The sequence below is a fragment of the Phocoena sinus genome, chromosome 7 (genome assembly GCF_008692025.1).
Source record: "Phocoena sinus isolate mPhoSin1 chromosome 7, mPhoSin1.pri, whole genome shotgun sequence".
In the NCBI taxonomy this organism is placed as follows: Eukaryota; Metazoa; Chordata; class Mammalia; order Artiodactyla; family Phocoenidae; genus Phocoena; species Phocoena sinus.
This window is the reverse complement of record NC_045769.1, coordinates 6,404,982-6,421,432: the sequence shown is the minus strand read 5'-3', so window position 1 is coordinate 6,421,432 and position 16,451 is coordinate 6,404,982. Positions and strand designations below refer to the sequence as shown.

The 16,451-nt window shown below is 44.2% G+C and overlaps 1 non-coding gene across 1 annotated transcript; it reads right to left on the bottom strand.

The window, feature by feature from the left end:
* Positions 1 to 14,402: 14,402 nt before the first annotated feature.
* TRNAR-UCU lies at positions 14,403 to 14,475 on the bottom strand. Its single transcript has one exon. It is a non-coding gene; the product is annotated as a tRNA-Arg (tRNA).
* Positions 14,476 to 16,451: the final 1,976 nt, after the last annotated feature.

Sequence of the window (16,451 nt, the reverse complement as noted above, 5' to 3'; positions counted from 1 at the left end):
ATGCCTGCCCCGGGCCGCCTTTCTCGCCCAGGCCGCCTCTGGTCTGCGCAGTTACGAGAGCGGAGAGCCGAGAAAGACATCACGGAATAACGAATACGAAAGGAGGCAGGAAAGTGAACATGCATTTAGAGAGGAGCAATACGATAAACGTCACTGAATCCAGGAAAATATAATACGGTATTTTTTTTTTTTTTTTTTTTTTTTTTGCGGTACGCGGGCCTCTCACTGTTGTGGCCTCTCCCGTGGCGGAGCACAGGCTCCGGACGCGCAGGCTCAGCGGCCATGGCTCACGGGCCCAGCCGCTCGGGACTCTCAACCACTGCGCCACCAGGGAAGCCCATAATACGGTATTTTTATTAACCTCCTGGCACACCTTTTTCGTACATAATTTTTATTGTATACTCGGCTCCATTGGTATTAATTTTGTAATATTTTCTCTAGAGAATGGATGATTCAGCATCATCACTGAGCCGTATTTATGTGCTTGTGCGGTTACCACAATGTGTGATTAAAAAATGAGTGTAACTTTGAGCATGATTAGGACCCTTAGATGGGGCTCTTCACCTCCTCTCAGCCCGCACCCCAATCCTATCATGCGATCCAGCGGAAATTAGGGGAGAAGGGGGGTGTTAGAACATCAGGACTCATGTAGGAAATATATTGTGATGGACACAGAGGTGCTGCCTAATTCCCAGGCCACCCTCAGGCCGCAGCTGCCGGGAGGGCTTCTCCCCCGGCGCCTTCTGCTGTCGGCCTCTTCAAGGATTGCCTCAGTTGTAGACAGCTCCTCACCCACGATCCTGCAACCCCAGGGCGGCCCAAATCCAACGACAGATCCAGGTGGGAGCCTGAAGCCCTGGCCATTTCAGCCAGTGAAGGACAATCTAATGGGCACCCAGTCTTTCCCTTCCTTTCACAGCCGCCAATCTGCGGGGTATTCCCTAATAATATCCTGCATGGTAATTCCGTCCCCCTGTCTGCTCCCTGGAGAATCCCACCTGTAACAAAGGACCTTGCTGCAAGTGGCCACTGAATCCACACATCCCATTTGTAACTCGACCAACTGTCACAAATAGGCTCAGTTTTCTGTCTCCTCCTCCCTTGGGGGCGCTCATAAATTTAGCGTGCTGTTCCCTAGACTCTGTTTCCATATACGTTAGTTTCAAACACTTAACTCATCTCATTTAGAGACTTGGGACGTCCAAATTGACCTCTCCTAGGGCTTGGTCCCCACTCCTAGGACACCACTCCCAGGTTTCAGGGCATCCTTCCCTCACTTCACTGACTCTCCGAGGGTCAGCTCTACCCCAGGGGCTCATGGATAGGTTCATGGAAACGATTTCTCAAGTTCACGTCTTTAACTGAAGGTCCAGAAACATACCCACTTTTTGTTGTTTTTGAATTTTATTTTATTAATTTTTTTATACAGCAGGTTCTTATTAGTTATCTATTTTATACATATTAGTGTGTACATGTCAATCCCAATCTCCCAATTCATCCCCCCCCCGCTCTCCCGGGCACTTTCCCCCCACTGTGGTGTCCATACGTTTGTTCTCTAATTCTGTGTCTCTATTTCTGCCCTGCAAACCGGTTCATCTGTACCATTTTTCTAGGTTCCACATATGTGCGTTAATATATGATATTCGTGTCTCTCCTTCTGACCCACTTCACTCTGTATGACAGTCTCTAGATCCATCCACGTCTCTACAAATGACTCAATTTAATTCCTTTTTATGGCTGAGTAATATTCCATTGTATATATGTACCACATCTTCCCTATCTGTTCAGCTGCCGATGGGCATTTAGGTTGCTTCCATGTCCTGGCCATTGTAAATAGTGCTGCAATGAACATTGGGGTGCGTGTGTCTTTTTGAATTAACATACCCACTTTGGCCACGCCCCTCTGAAACAGCTAAAGCCCGTGCATTGGCCCGCTGGTCTCCCAGTCCTTTCTGACCAGCTTTCCCCATGCCGTGGTCCAAAGTAGCGGCCCAGCTCAGGAAGAAGGAGCCGAGAGTGATGCTCCAAATTTGACACCATCCCTACGGAACACCACTTCCACCCCGCCCCCCACCCTAGTAACTTAAACCTGTGGCCTCTGGAACCAGACCGGCTATGCAGACTCCTCCCCCACCACCCCCATCGCCCAGTGATGGGGAAGGATCACAAATCAGCTCCTTCCCGGGCAGCGGAAGTAGCTGGGTGCCTCACCTCTGAGTCTGTCGGGGTTTTGGTCGGCGGCAAGGAAGAGGGCGATGCTCAGCTGGGCAGCATCTCCGCCTCTGGCTGCGCTTGCACGGCGCCCCGTGCCGGCCCAGCCAGAATTTTCACCCCTTGAAGCGCTGTTCAAATTATAGGTTTACATAGGAAATAATTCTCATTTGAATGATTTGACGTCAGCTCTCATAAAATGTGCCCCAATTTTATATAATACGTGGAGATTTATTCTGCACAGAGTTGCTGTGTACATAATTTCATGTTGGAAAGGTGTGGGAATGTCACCACCAGTGATATTTCTGTGGTTGGAGAAGCACAGCTTTTGGCTGGTCCCTTTGTTGACACAGAAACTGCTGTGTAACAGTGAAAACGTCGTTCCGGATGAATTATCAACCACAACCATCAAGGCGATACGGTTGGCTGCCAAGAAAAGGGTTCACTTTCTTCTGTTGTTTCAGGGCTGATGGAAGTGAAGAGGGTGTAAATAGCCAACAACAAATTGACTTTCCAAAAGATGTCAGTCAAAGCTCACAAAATGTGTTTATTCTTTGATTTAATGAGCCTTCTTTTTGAGATCTGTCCTAAGGAGTTAAGGTTGTTGGCAAGGATTTAGCTGTAGGATCTTTAGTGAAGCACTGTTTATACATACAGTAAGTCTCCTCCATAACGGACCTTCAAGTTTCGAACTTTCAAAGATGCGAAAGTACGTCCACACGTTCAATCACGTAACTTAGTTCACGTGTCTGGCGTACATTGTTACGGGCGTGCATCCTCCACACGTGGATGTGCTTTTGTGTGCTTTACGGTACGGTACTGTTGCTGTGGAACACGAGGAGCTTACTCGTGAAGACCTGAAGGAATTGGAGGCCCAGAGAAAGGATAGAGACCAGAGGAAGAAGAAGTAACTGAAGAACAAAAGAGATTCACGGTGCATGAAGTGGCAAGGGGATTTTCTGTGTCTGAGGAGGCACCGTGAGTTTTTGAGGCACAGGACCTGAACATAGAGCAGTACACGAAGGTTGCAGCAGCTGTTCAGAATGCAACCCGGTGCTACCGAGTCATCTATGACGAGAAAAAAGAGCTACCACCCAGACGTCGCTGGATCATTTTTTCAAGAGGGTAGATAGAATTGAATCCAGCAAGGAACCAGAACCTGTGCCATCCACGTCAGGTGTGAGTGACATTGCATCTGGCCCTCCGTCTCCTATTGCTGACGATCCCTCAGCTCTACCATCTCCCACCTTCTCTCCCTCCTCCAGTCAGTAACTCTTCTTGCCTGTTCACGCGATGCCAGCCCCTGGATGCCAGCTGTTGTACTGGACTGCTGCACTTTTCAAGATGCCGTACTGTAAGATCAAAGATGTTTTCTTTATTTTGTGTGTTTGTTTTTTATGTATTATTTGTGTGAAAAGTATTATAAACCTATTATGGTACAGTACTATACAGCCGATTGTGTTAGTTGGGTACCTAGGCTAACTTCGTTGGACTTACGAACAAATTGGACTTACGAACAGGTTCTCGGCGTGGAACTCGTTTGTACGTAGGGGACTTACTGTAAAGCCCAATACCAGAAGGATGGTTGAGTGATGGTGATAGATATGTATCTGTGCTCCATTTAACAATTTTGAAGAGCTGTATTTATTGGCACCTAAAATGTTACCTTTTAGAGGTTGCAAACATATGTATTACATACCTGCATTAAAAAATATATATATTAGGGGTTTGGGATTAACATATACACACTACTATATATACAATAGATAACCAACAAGGACCTACTGTATAGCATGGGGAACTATACTCAATATTTTGTAATAACCCATAACAGAAAAGAATCTGAAATAAATAATCAAAAAGAAATAAATGTGAACACTGAAAGTTCAAAATGTTTTTTAAAAAGATAACTTTACACTTCAAAAATATAATATACCTTATATGTTTTAAAAATTTGAGCACATATATATCAAAATGTTTCTTGTGCTACCTCTGGATGAGGGTATTATGAATTATTTTTAATACTAGTTTTCCTTAGCTGCATTTTCTAGATTGAACATTGTTCCTGCAATTGGAGCGTGCATTACTCACGTGATAAAAAACACAGCAGAACCAATCTTACGATTTTACCTTGACTCTACAAAATTATTTATCCAAGTAAGACACATGTGGCTACAAACATTCTAAAACTGCTGTCGTACAGCTGATACAATACAGGGCTGATAGCAACACACTCAGCTTGGTTCAGCTATTGATGTGGTCTCATTCTGTGACAGCTCTGGAGTTTCTTCTGGGGCGATTTCAAGGGCCCCTACTTGGAAGCATTCTAGGGCATCCTTAGACCAAACAGGGGCACTCACTGGGTCCCTTGTTCCCAAACTCCATTTGTCTTTCTTCTCTGCTGCCAGGTAGGTCTGCCTCAGCGGTGATCTGAGTTCTAACTAGTCTCACTGAGCTCTCATTTCTGAATTTATTTTGTTATCCTAGGATCTGTAACCAATAGGTCTTTGTTTAAAGTAACTAAATCTAGGTCTTTGTATAAGATGCTTAGACCTTTCGGTTTGGAGATGAAACATTGGAAGATATGTGCTTATTCTCCAGCTGCTTGCTTTGCTCTGTGTGTGTGTTTATGCGTGTGTGTATTTATAAGTATGAAGTCTTATTTCAGTTGTCTCTTTTTGTCCTGGATTATCTTGTGTTCCACAAGAAACATATGGTCGTATAAGCTGATTATTCTCTGCTCCAGTCCAATCCAGCCTTGAAGACAAGTGATTGGCGGTCCATTAGACCAGTGAACAATTTGTGAAAAGGCAATTAGTCACATCTAGACTTGGGTGCCTACAAAACCTTCATGACGTCACTCATCATCTTGCCAACTTGTGAAAGAAGGTCCTTTTGCTCAGTCTATATTTTAGGGCAAACAATTATTGGGTCGTTGATCATACAGCCCCTTCTTAACCTGCTTGGCTAGGGAATCCAAGACACCATTCATGAGCCCATACTGTGGACCACCTGTACTGACCCATCTTCTTTGTGTGTGTTTGGCTAAATCGAAGAAGTCTCAAACTCTGCAAGAAATTTTTATTCCTATATTAAAGTCTCATTATTATCTTAACTCTTGCATGTTTTGGGGGTAAATGGCAAAAAATGGCAAAAAGAATGGCCATTTTAGAGAATGTTTGCTGTGTTACAATCAATAAATTCCAAGAATGACACAAAGGCAAAAGGTATAAAGAAAAATATATTTTAAAAGAGTGTTAACACACAGAAATGAAAATTTTCTTCATGAAAAAAATACCTGAGAAAAATTTAATAGCCGAACAACAAAATGGGAAAAGTAGCTCTATTATATATTACAAAGTGTTAATGATATTAAAATATAAAGAGGAACACGAAAACCCCGAAAGAGAAAAGGACAAAGTTCATAAATGGCAATCAACAAAAGATGGAGTACGAAAGGCCCATAAACATATAAAATGTCCTGCCTCTAAAACCACATTTAAAGCTTTGAATCACTATTTTAAACTGTCAAATTAGTAAAGATAAAGAACAATAAAAAAAATTGGTAGAAAAAAATATTGGTGAGAAGATGAAGTGAATATTTTCTCATATTTTGAGAGAACGTTAATTTGTACAATTTCTCCTAAAGTCAATTTGGTAGCATGTTATTTAGCTGCAGAATCTTTAGTGAAGCATTTTTTATAAAGTCCAATACTAGAAGGATAGTTTTTTTTTTTTTTGGCCATACGCGGGCCTCTCACTGTTGTGGCCCCTCCCGTTGCGGAGCACAGGCTCCGGACGCGCAGGCTCAGCGGCCATGGCCCACGGGCCCAGCCGCTCCGCGGCATGAGGGATCCTCCCGGACCGCGGCACGAACCCGGGTCCCCCGCATCAGGCAGGCGGACTCTCAACCACTGCGCCACCAGGGAAGCCCTAGAAGGATAGTTTTGAGTAAACGGTGATGCACGCACACACACACACACACACACACACACACACACACACACACACACACACACATACACACACACATATATTTATTGTCATCTAAAATGTATATGATCTTTTAGTACAAAAGTTTACAAACATGTATTATATACCTGCATTTCAAATATATACATTGTATGCTTTTAAAATTTGAGTGTGTATAAATCAAAATGTTTCCAGTGTTATCTCTGGATGATGGTATTCTGGATTATTTTAAATATTTGTTTTCCTTTGCTGCATTTTCTAGAATGAACATGTATTCTGCATTTATAAGCATGCGTTACTCATGTAATAAAAATCTCAGCAGAGCTAATCATGTATTTTCACCTTGGGTCTACAAAATTAGAGACCATTTATCCAAAGAAGACACACATGGCTCCAAACCTTCTAAAAGTGCTCTTATACAGTGGGACAACCTTTTTTCACGATGATACTTCATGTCCCAGCTTTTACCCAGAAATGATTTTCCTGGGAAAAGTAGGGCTCCAGCCCTCTTTTGTGCTGTTCCGGCCTCAGTTTCATGTGGTGGGAAATTGCTTTTTACTCTTCACCTTAGGCTTTTTGCAATACAAATACCCTCTTAGGGTCATGATTAATGTGTTTTAATGGGCATCCATTTTAAAAATCAATGAAAAGAACTTACATTAAAAATAGAAGGCGATTAGATTGAGTTGGATGACCTATTTTTAATCCACCCCATTATTTATGGATCTGAAAAATTTCAGGACAACTTTCTCTGTAGCATTCAAGGATCAGCTCTTCTCTGTCCCTGTGTATGAATAACTTTAAAACAGGAGGCACCAGGATCATTGATAATTTGCTAAATACTTAAAAAACTTACCTACCTTAGAAATGTCCCAGGATTGCCTCCCCTTTCTTCTTTCATCACCCCATCACCCCATCACAGATCCTTCTTGCTTCCCATGGTTTACTGGAATATGTTTGAAAGGCACAGAAGACACTGTGCTGTTTTTTGAAAAGTTTTAGTGCATGCAGTCCTTACTCAAAATGAACCTTTTGTTAATAGTGTTACCTCTTTTCTCAACCATTCTTATCTCTTTATATTCAACCACTGACACCATTGCTTCTAAGGTTATTTCTTGCAAGAAATAAGAATTATTTCTGTCTGTCTCATTTGTCACAATTATTTAGCATCGTTATAAAATGCACAAAATTTAGATTCTTTTTAAAGATTTTTTTTTTGATGTGGACCATTTTTTTAAAAGTCTTTTGAAGTTGTTACAATATAGCTTCTGTTTCAGTTTTGGGTTTTTTTGCTTTGTTTTGTTTTGGTTTTTTGGCCACGAGGCATGTGGGATCTTAGCTCCCTGACCAGGAATCGAATCCGCACCCCCTGCATTGGAAGGCGAAGTCTTAACCACTGGACCACCAGGAAAGTCACACAAAATTTAGATTTTTTTTAAAAAAGGAATTCTCACTTGTTTTCTCATCTTCTGTATTTTAAATGTCTTGCTTATATCCCAATTTTTTTCTCTTGCTGAATGGGATATGCATTTTAGAACTCTATGAATTTTAAGTCTGTAGTTTTGCAAGTATTTGACAGAGAAAAATAATAACTCCCATTTCAATACCTATTCCTTTCTATGGTCTATTTAGTAGTATTTTTACCACATATTGAATTTATTATGAAAATGTTATGTTTTTCATTTGCAATCATTCTTCTGAAATTAGTAACATAATTTGCTGGTGTTCAGAGGGGAAGAAACTGCAGAAACCAATGTCTCCTTTACCTGGAACATTCTGTAGTCATTTGCAATATGTAAGTTCTGTTGAACCTAATTGTCCCCAAAAGAACTGTGAACTTCTTACACCCTGAAGGGTCTTGGAGTTTAAGTTAGTGTGTTTAAGAATAGGAACATCCAGCTATAACCGAGACAATGCCCATTGTTAAGGCAGTGTTGGTGATAGTTTCCCCTCCCATGTGGCCCCAGCTTATGTTTACTGTGGGTTTTTGATTCACCAGGCTGGGGCATTGTGATGGTTAATTTTATGTATCAACTTGACTAGGCCACCAGATAACCAGATATCTGGTTAAACATTACTTCTGTGTCTGTGAAGGTGTTTCCAGAGGAGATTAGTATCTGAACTGGTAGACTGAGTAAAGCCCCCCAGTGTGGGTGGGCCTCATCCAATCCATAGAGGGCCTGAATAGAGCAAAAAGCAGTGGTCTGGGAGAAGTTGCTCCCTCTCTCTGCTTGAACTAGGAGATTGGGCTTTTGCCCTCAGACTGGGACAATCGTCCTGTGCTTCTCTGGCTTCCAGACTCAGACTGGAGCTACACCACCAGCTTTCCTGGGTCTCAGCTTACAGAAGGCAGATGGTGGGACTTCTCAACCTCCATAATCCTGTGATTCCTAATTATATATGTGTACATATTTCCTATATATTTATAATTTATATTTATTTTAAAAAGGTTGGTATCACACATACTCAAGTATGTTACACCATGTTCATTCCTCCAAAGTGGCACTTCAGAGTGTCAAGCATTGTTAAATGTCATAAAATACAACTCTGTTTTACAGTGTAGTACTGGCACAAGTCAAGGTAGTGTGCCAATTATAAATAGTGTAATCAAGTTACAAACATCTTTTCAAACATATCGCAAGGAAAGCAGGTAGACAGGCGTTTATTACACCTTGTGTGTGTGTGCGCTCTCCGGGGGCCCGCGGGCCACTCAGCGGCAGCACAAGGTCCCCCCCGCCAGCATCCTGTGTTTGTTCCTGCACACCTGCAGCACGGTCTGCAGGGCTGGTGCCCCCGCCTCAGAGCGCGGTGCTTCCCACGTCCTCAGGATGGCCCAGATAGAATGACTCTGTGTTAGAAAATGTAAGGGGGTGGGGAGATGGATCCTGGGGCAATCGAATTCCTGCAGTAATAGCATTAGTAATAGCAATACCACTATTCATTGAGCAGAGACTGTGCTAAGGGGTTTACGTATATTGTATCCCTTGATCATCTCAACAAAGGAGAGAGATGACCTGTCCTACAATCTTGCAGTTTGTAACCAAGGCCACCTTGGGCAATAGACCTGAGCCTCAGTTATGTCATCTGTGAAATGAGAATAGCATCTGCTTCATGGAGTTATGGAGATTAAATAAAACAAGCTAGGTAAGAGCACCTGGCACAGTGCTTGGCATAAAGTATAACGGTTACTAAGAATGTAATTTCCTAACCATGCAGGTGTGGGGCTGGAAAACAGGCAGAAGAGAGGGGCTACCTCTAAGTCACATCGCAATACCTTGAGTGGCAGCAAGGGGAGGATGTTTATCCAAGGTACCTAGTTAGGAAAGAAAGCTGGTCGGAGATGTGTATTTCCAATTAACATCCCAAATCTCATTGTTTTGCTGAAGCCTGGAAAGAACTACCAACTTATTTTAGAAAATAACTCTTGGATCTAGCTTTATAGATTTTTAAAAAAAATAAATTTATTTGTTTTATTTATTTATTATCTTTGGCTGTGTTGGGTCTTTGTTGCTGCGTGCGGGCTTTCTCTAGTTGTGGCGAGCGGGGGCTACTCTTTGTTGCAGTGCGCGGGCTTCTCATTGTGGTGGCTTCTCTTGTTGCAGAGCATGGGCTCTAGGCGCGTGGGCTTCAGTAGTTGTGGCGCACAGGCTCAGTAGTTGTGGCTCATGGGTTTAATTGCTCTGCAGCATGTGGGATCTTCCCGGACCAGGGATCGAACCCGTGTCCCCTGCATTGGCAAGCGGGTTCTTAACCACTGCGCCACCAGAGAAGTCCCAGCTTTTTAAAAAGCCAAATGTAAACCAGATAAGTATTAGTGCAGGTAAGAGGGCAGTGATTTCTAAGTGGCTCTGGTACAGAGATGTTAGCTAAATTACTTTCCTTCTCCTCTTTGTGGAGGGCAACACTTTTGTGTTTTCCAGGTGTCTGCTTCGTGCTTGCTTTCTTGGCTTTTACGGGACACCTACCATGTTGTAGACGGAGCCTAATGGACCAATTTGTCCCAGAGAGGTCTGACACTATCACACTTCTTTGCCACAAGTTTGAAAAGGTTGTGAGCAGGGAATATTGCCTCTCAGGCTGTGGCTTTCCTCCTTACTGTAGCGAAGCCTTTTTCTGACATTTCTGATGGCTTTGAGGATTATGGTGAGGACGTTTCTAAGCCATGGTGTTGCTTCGGGTTACGTTCCCTCAAGCAGCTCTTCTGTTGGAGAGAAGAGGTTCAGCTCCAGTCACATTGGCTGGGGTTTATTATGTCTATGTTGGTGTCTACTTGTTTTTTAACTGAATATAAGTTTCAGGAAGGGGAGAGTGTCTATTAATATCACAGAGAGGGTCATTTGATGTGAAACTGACATTCTGGAAGTTGGGCTCATACATCCCATTGCTGAGAAAAACAGGTCACAGGGGACCTGATTTCATCATCCATGGAAGCAATTAGACCTGCTGCAGGTCAAAAGGGGAGTCATCTCATCAGAGCACCTGAGAAAGCTCTCATTGCTACTTACCTACACTGACCTCACCTACAATTCCATCTATCGGGAAACGTGCGTGAGAACAGTTCGGGACATAGTTGCCTCACAGCTGCAGGGAAAACCTTTCCTTCTTCCTGGTTATTGGAGGGGACAATGGACAGTGATGCCACTGAAATAGTGACAATAGTGGTGACTTTTTTTGGTTAAATATTTTCCCTTTTAACATGAGATGGATCACAGAGCGCTGTATAAAACATCCACGTACAGCTGAAAGAATACTCATAAGCAGACACCCCTGCCTATAGCCATGGTGGTAATAAAATGAAAATTTAAATGAATTCAAATAAAATTAAATTAAAATTTCAGTTAGTCACACCAGCCACATTTCAAGTGCTCAATAGTCAAATGTGGACAGTGGGTACCGTACTAGACAGAGCAGATACGGGACAGTCCATTGCCATAGAACATTCTAGGAGACAATGCTGCTCTAGATAGTTGATCACAGCACATAACAGAGGCATCTGTATTTTAAACCAAGACTCATAACTTGACTTGGAAGGGTATCTATTAGTGATCTTATATTATAACTAAGAATTCAGCCTCATTTATTGTCATTTGTCTGAAGTGGGGTCTCCAGGTAGAAGCAGGCAGTGTTGCTCCAGAGAGGACATGTTTTACATATGTCGTAACGATGCTCGAGGTGGGCAGTTCGGACTCAGTAAGACTTTGCTTTCTAAATGCCTCAGTGTTTACTTTACTCTCCCCATGAGACTGTGAGTGCCTTACGGACAAGGACCACATCTTTGTGCTCCAGAATATGCTCCATGGTACTAATCCCAAGGCCCAGCATGTGACAGAAGCTTGCTACCCTAATGATTTATTTTCAGATGGTGGACTTCAGAAAGCAAGTCATCTCGTTGGGGCCAGAGACAACCTCTCACAATAGAGCTTCAAACAATACTCTAGTTAATGACCGTGTTAATGACAGCTCTGTTATGTGCTGGCCCAAGTCACCATGTAGACGTGGTATAGTGCTTTGCTTCAGTGATCAAAACCCCCCAATCCTTGACATGGTCTATGAGACACTATGTGATTTCTATCTGCCTCATCTCACACCACTTTCTTCTCTTTCTAGAATGCTCCAGTGATACTGACCTTCTTCCGGGTCCTTGAATGCCTAGCTTCTCTCTCTGATCCTAGTGGACAAGCTCAGCATCCTGCCCCTTTAGAACGAAATGTCATTCCGATGGGGCTGTCAATCATATGGCTGCACTTTCCTTGCTGCAGAGGTGAGGGTGTGACTTAAGATGGACCAAGGAGAGTGCTTTTGGGGATTTTATCCAAAGGTAGTGGGAGAGAGAAGTCCTCTTTCTTCTGGATTTGCCAGTTCCAAAGACAAAAGCTGTCTGCAGCTCACTTGCACCCAGGCTTCTCTCCTTATGGCATCTTGGAAGCCATACGCAGTAGGGGAGAATGAGGGCATCGCTCAGAGAGAAGCAAAGCTGAGTGGGGGGAGCGTGGTGGAGGAGCAGAAGGGTTTCTTAAGTCAAGCACAAAAAATATTAACTGTAAAAAGAAGTGGGGGCTTCCCTGGTGGTGCAACGGTTAAGAATCTGCCTGCCAATCCAGGGGACACGGGTTCGATCCCTGGTCCGGGAAGATCCCACATGTCGCGGAGCAACAAAGCCTGTGTGCCACAACTACTGAGACCACGTGTCACACTACTGAAGCCCACGTGCCTAGAGCCCATGCTCCGCAACAAGAGAAGCCACCGCAGTGAGAAGCCCGCACACCACAAGGAAGAGTAGCCCACGCTTGCCGCAACTAGAGAAAGCCCGCTCGCATCAACGAAGACCCAACGCAGCCAAAAATAAAAAAATAAATAAATTTATATAAAAAGAAAAGAAATGGATACATTTGACTACATTAAAAATTAAAAACTGTTCATTAAAAGACAACATGAAGTAAAGAAATAGAGTAAAGAAAGACATTTGTAACTAAAACAAAAGAATATAGTCTTTTGAATACATAATAATATAGATTAATAACACATATATATTCCAGGTCAATATGAATCCATCCATAAAATTAAGACAGACAACACAATAGAAAAATGGGGCGAAGATTGGAACACACCCCTCTCAGCAGTGGAACTCTGGCCAGTAAACATTAATAGTCAGGGAAATACAAATTAAAACCACAACAAGATACCATTTTGTACCATCTGATTGGTAAAAATTTTAAAGTCTGGTAATAATACCAAGTGTTGGCAAGGCTATGAAGCAACTGGAATTTACTGACAAGAATGTATATTAGTTCAACCACTTTGGGAAACACTTGTGCATTATTTACACACTTTTAACCAACCACTTTACTCCTACCTGAGGAGTCTATACCCCAGAGAAGTTCACATGCCCTAGAGAAGCCTAGGAACAGGTGCACCAAGGAACACAGGTGAGCATGTCAGTAACAGCCCTAAAGTAGAATCATACTGCAGTAGTCTGCAAAGGCTGCTGTAACAACGTAACACAGACTGGATGGCTTAAACCACAGAAGCTTATTTCCTCCCAGTTCTGGAGGCTGGAAGTATGAGAACAAGGTGTTCGCAGAGTCTGTTTCTTCTGAGGGCTCTCACCCTGGCTTGTAGATGGTGTCTTTCCCCTCTGTCTCCATAAGGTCTTCCCTGTGTGTCTGTGTCCTAATCTCCTCTCATAAGGACCAAGTCATACTGGGTTAGGTCCCACCCCCATGACCTCATTTTAACATAGTTACCTTCTCAAAGTCCTTATCTCCAAATATCAGAGGTGCTGGGGAATTCAACCAATGAGTTTTGTGGGGAGACACAATTCATCTCATAACACAAACCTAATAATGTCAGTCAACAGGAGAATGGATAGATTGTGGCCTATTCCTACAGTGGAATCGATTGCAGTGCAAACAGCTGAACTATATGTAATGGAAACCATGGCTGAATCTTAACAAAAGCAGCGTTGAGTCTCGGAAGCTGAGTTGGGCCCCTAGATGTACCATGTAGTCTTCTCCTCAGGGAAGGGCCTGGGGTCTCAGCTGCTGGAGTTGCTTCTAGCAGGTGCCTTCAGCCCTCAGCTCCTCCAGGAACTGCTTCAGTTACAGAGGCTGCCTCAGTCGAGGGCGCACCCAACCAGGACGGCCCACACCCATGACGATCACTGCGGCCATCTTGGCCCAGCTCCGGGCAACTCTGAAGGACCCCGCATGTCAGCCAAGGCTGTCATTGGACCTGAATTACAGCTCAGTCCTCTGCCCACTCTTGCTTCTGTCCCCCACCTTTCCTTGCACAGGTGTTAGTCCCCAGGGCAGTCTTTAATAAATATCTGGTGCTCTAACTTCCATCTCAGCATCTGTTTCCTGAGGAGCCCCACTTGGGACAGCTGGTTCCAGGAGTGGTCCTAGAAAGGAGGTTGTATTAGTTTCCTGGGGCTGCCGTAACAAATTACCATGGACTGGGTGGATTAAAACAACAGATATGCATTCTCTCGCAGCTCTGGGAGCCAGAAGTCTAAAACCAAGATGTTGGCGGGGTTGGTTCCTTCTGTAGGCTCCCAGGGAGAATCTGGTGGCTTCTGGTGGTCCTTGATGTCCTTGGCTTGTAGACGCATCAGTCCAATCTTTGACCCCGTCTTCACGTCAACTTCTCCTCTGTGCCTTCTCTCCTTCTCTCTCGCTTTTTTATTTTTTGGCCACACCGCGCGCCTCGTGGGATCTTAGTTCCCCCACCAGGGATCGAACCCGGACCCCCTGCAGTAGAAGTGCAGAGTCCTAACCACTGGACCACTAGGGAATTGCCCTCCTTTTTTTATAAATACACTTGTCATTGGATTTAGGGTCCACCCTAATCTAGGAGAATCTCACCTTGAGATTTTTAACTTAACTACATTGTCAAACATCATTTTTCCAAATACAGGTACAGTCCGAGGTTCCAGGACACATATAGTTTTGTGGGGCCACAGTTCAACCCACTACACAGGTGATAAGATGGGGTTTTGGACCCTGTCCTGATGGAAGCCAGGCACAAAGTGGAGCTCTAATTGCTGCCCCTTTCTCTGGTGGTGAATGGGATGGTAGAGTGTTGGAAGGGAATGCGTTAACTGGTGCAGCGTTTCAGGTAGTTGGGAAATACGGGTGAAGTAGCAGCTGTAGGAACAATGGGATCGAGTGGCTGTACTCAGCTGGACACAGACAACAAAGAGCTGAGAGCATAGAAAGAGGCTCATCTCCTGCAGAAGGGCCGAGGCCCAGGTCCAGGACTGAATGCTCAGTGTGGCCGAGCTCCAGAGAAGGCAAAATCCCTGAGCAAGACAGATCTGCTGTGCCAGGTCAGGGTCCTGGTTGGAAAAGAACAGGACCCCAACACACAGGATGGGGACAGCCAGGCTGGTGTCTCCAGCAACCTGGAACTCCCAGACCCTTCAGAAATAGCCCACTTCTCCTTGTAAGAGTTAGCGCACCCCCCTTTTACTCAGAGCCTATGCAGAGGTGTCATCCTCTCCAGGCAACACATGCTCTCCTAGCGTCTGCTTCCCTCCGCTCCCTCCACCCTTTGCCTATAACTAGAGCTAAGTCAAAACAGAACCCAGTGGGGTTGACCTGGTACTGCTAGAGATCTGCAACACCAAGGCAGCACGTTCCAGAAGGAGCTAGGAAACCTGCAGATGTGATGAGGATAAAATAACCGGGGTATAACTGTTTATGTGGAGAACAAGAAAAGGATGCCTCTTAATATCATTACAATTCAATATTAATAAGAGCTGTCCAGTGTATTAAGTGTAAAAAAGAAAAGAGTTTGAACATCAGGAAAGAAAAGACAGATGATTTGCAGATGATATGATTGTCTACCGGGAAAATTTAAGAGAGTAAATCCATTGGGAAACATGCAATCAATACTAAAATTTTTTTTTTTTTTTTTTGCGGTACGTGGGCCTCTCACTGTTGTGGCCTCTCCCGCTGCGGAGCACAGGCTCCGGACACGCAGGCTCAGCGGCCATGGCTCACGGGCCCAGCTGCTCTGCGGCACGTGTGATCTTCCTGGACCGGGGCACGAACCCGTGTCCCCTGCATCAGCAGGCGGACTCTCAACCACTGCGCCACCAGGGAAGCCCAGTGGGGTATTTTTTTTTACCAACTATGTAAATTTGAAATGAAATCACAATTTAGAATGTTTGTAAGGGGAATCTAATGTGTGAATCACTCGGAAGAAAAGAATTCAAATCTTGAGATTTGAAACTGATAAGGCATTTCTGAGCTTGTCAACAAGGAACAGGTTCCCCTAGGTATGCCCAGGGTTGGCTGGTTTGCCCGTTTTTTGTGAGGTTCATGAATTAAGCAGCACAGACCAAGCACTCTCTACCTGAGTGCCCTGAGAACACAAGAATGCCCTGAGAATGCCAGGATGCAGAAAGCACCATCTGCATCCTCTTGGGAGTCACAAGACAGGGGGGAACCTGACCAATGAAGTGGCAGTTATGGCCTTGTGATGTAAGATGCGGAGGAACAAAGAGCGGGAAGTGGATGATGCCACCTGAGAAAGGTTCTTGAAATAGGAAGTGCTTGACTTGGACCTTCAAGGCTGAGCGTAGAAGGTGGGAGAGAAAACGTCCGGGTGTGAGAGCAAGGCAACAGGCAGAGCATGGAGGAGAGAAGGCACGTGAGGTGGTGGGGCACTGATGGTTGCTCAGCCTGCTGGGAGCATGAGATCAAAGACAGGTGTGAAAGAGGAGAGATGCACCGGACAGCTCCCCGGTACGCAAATAACAGCCA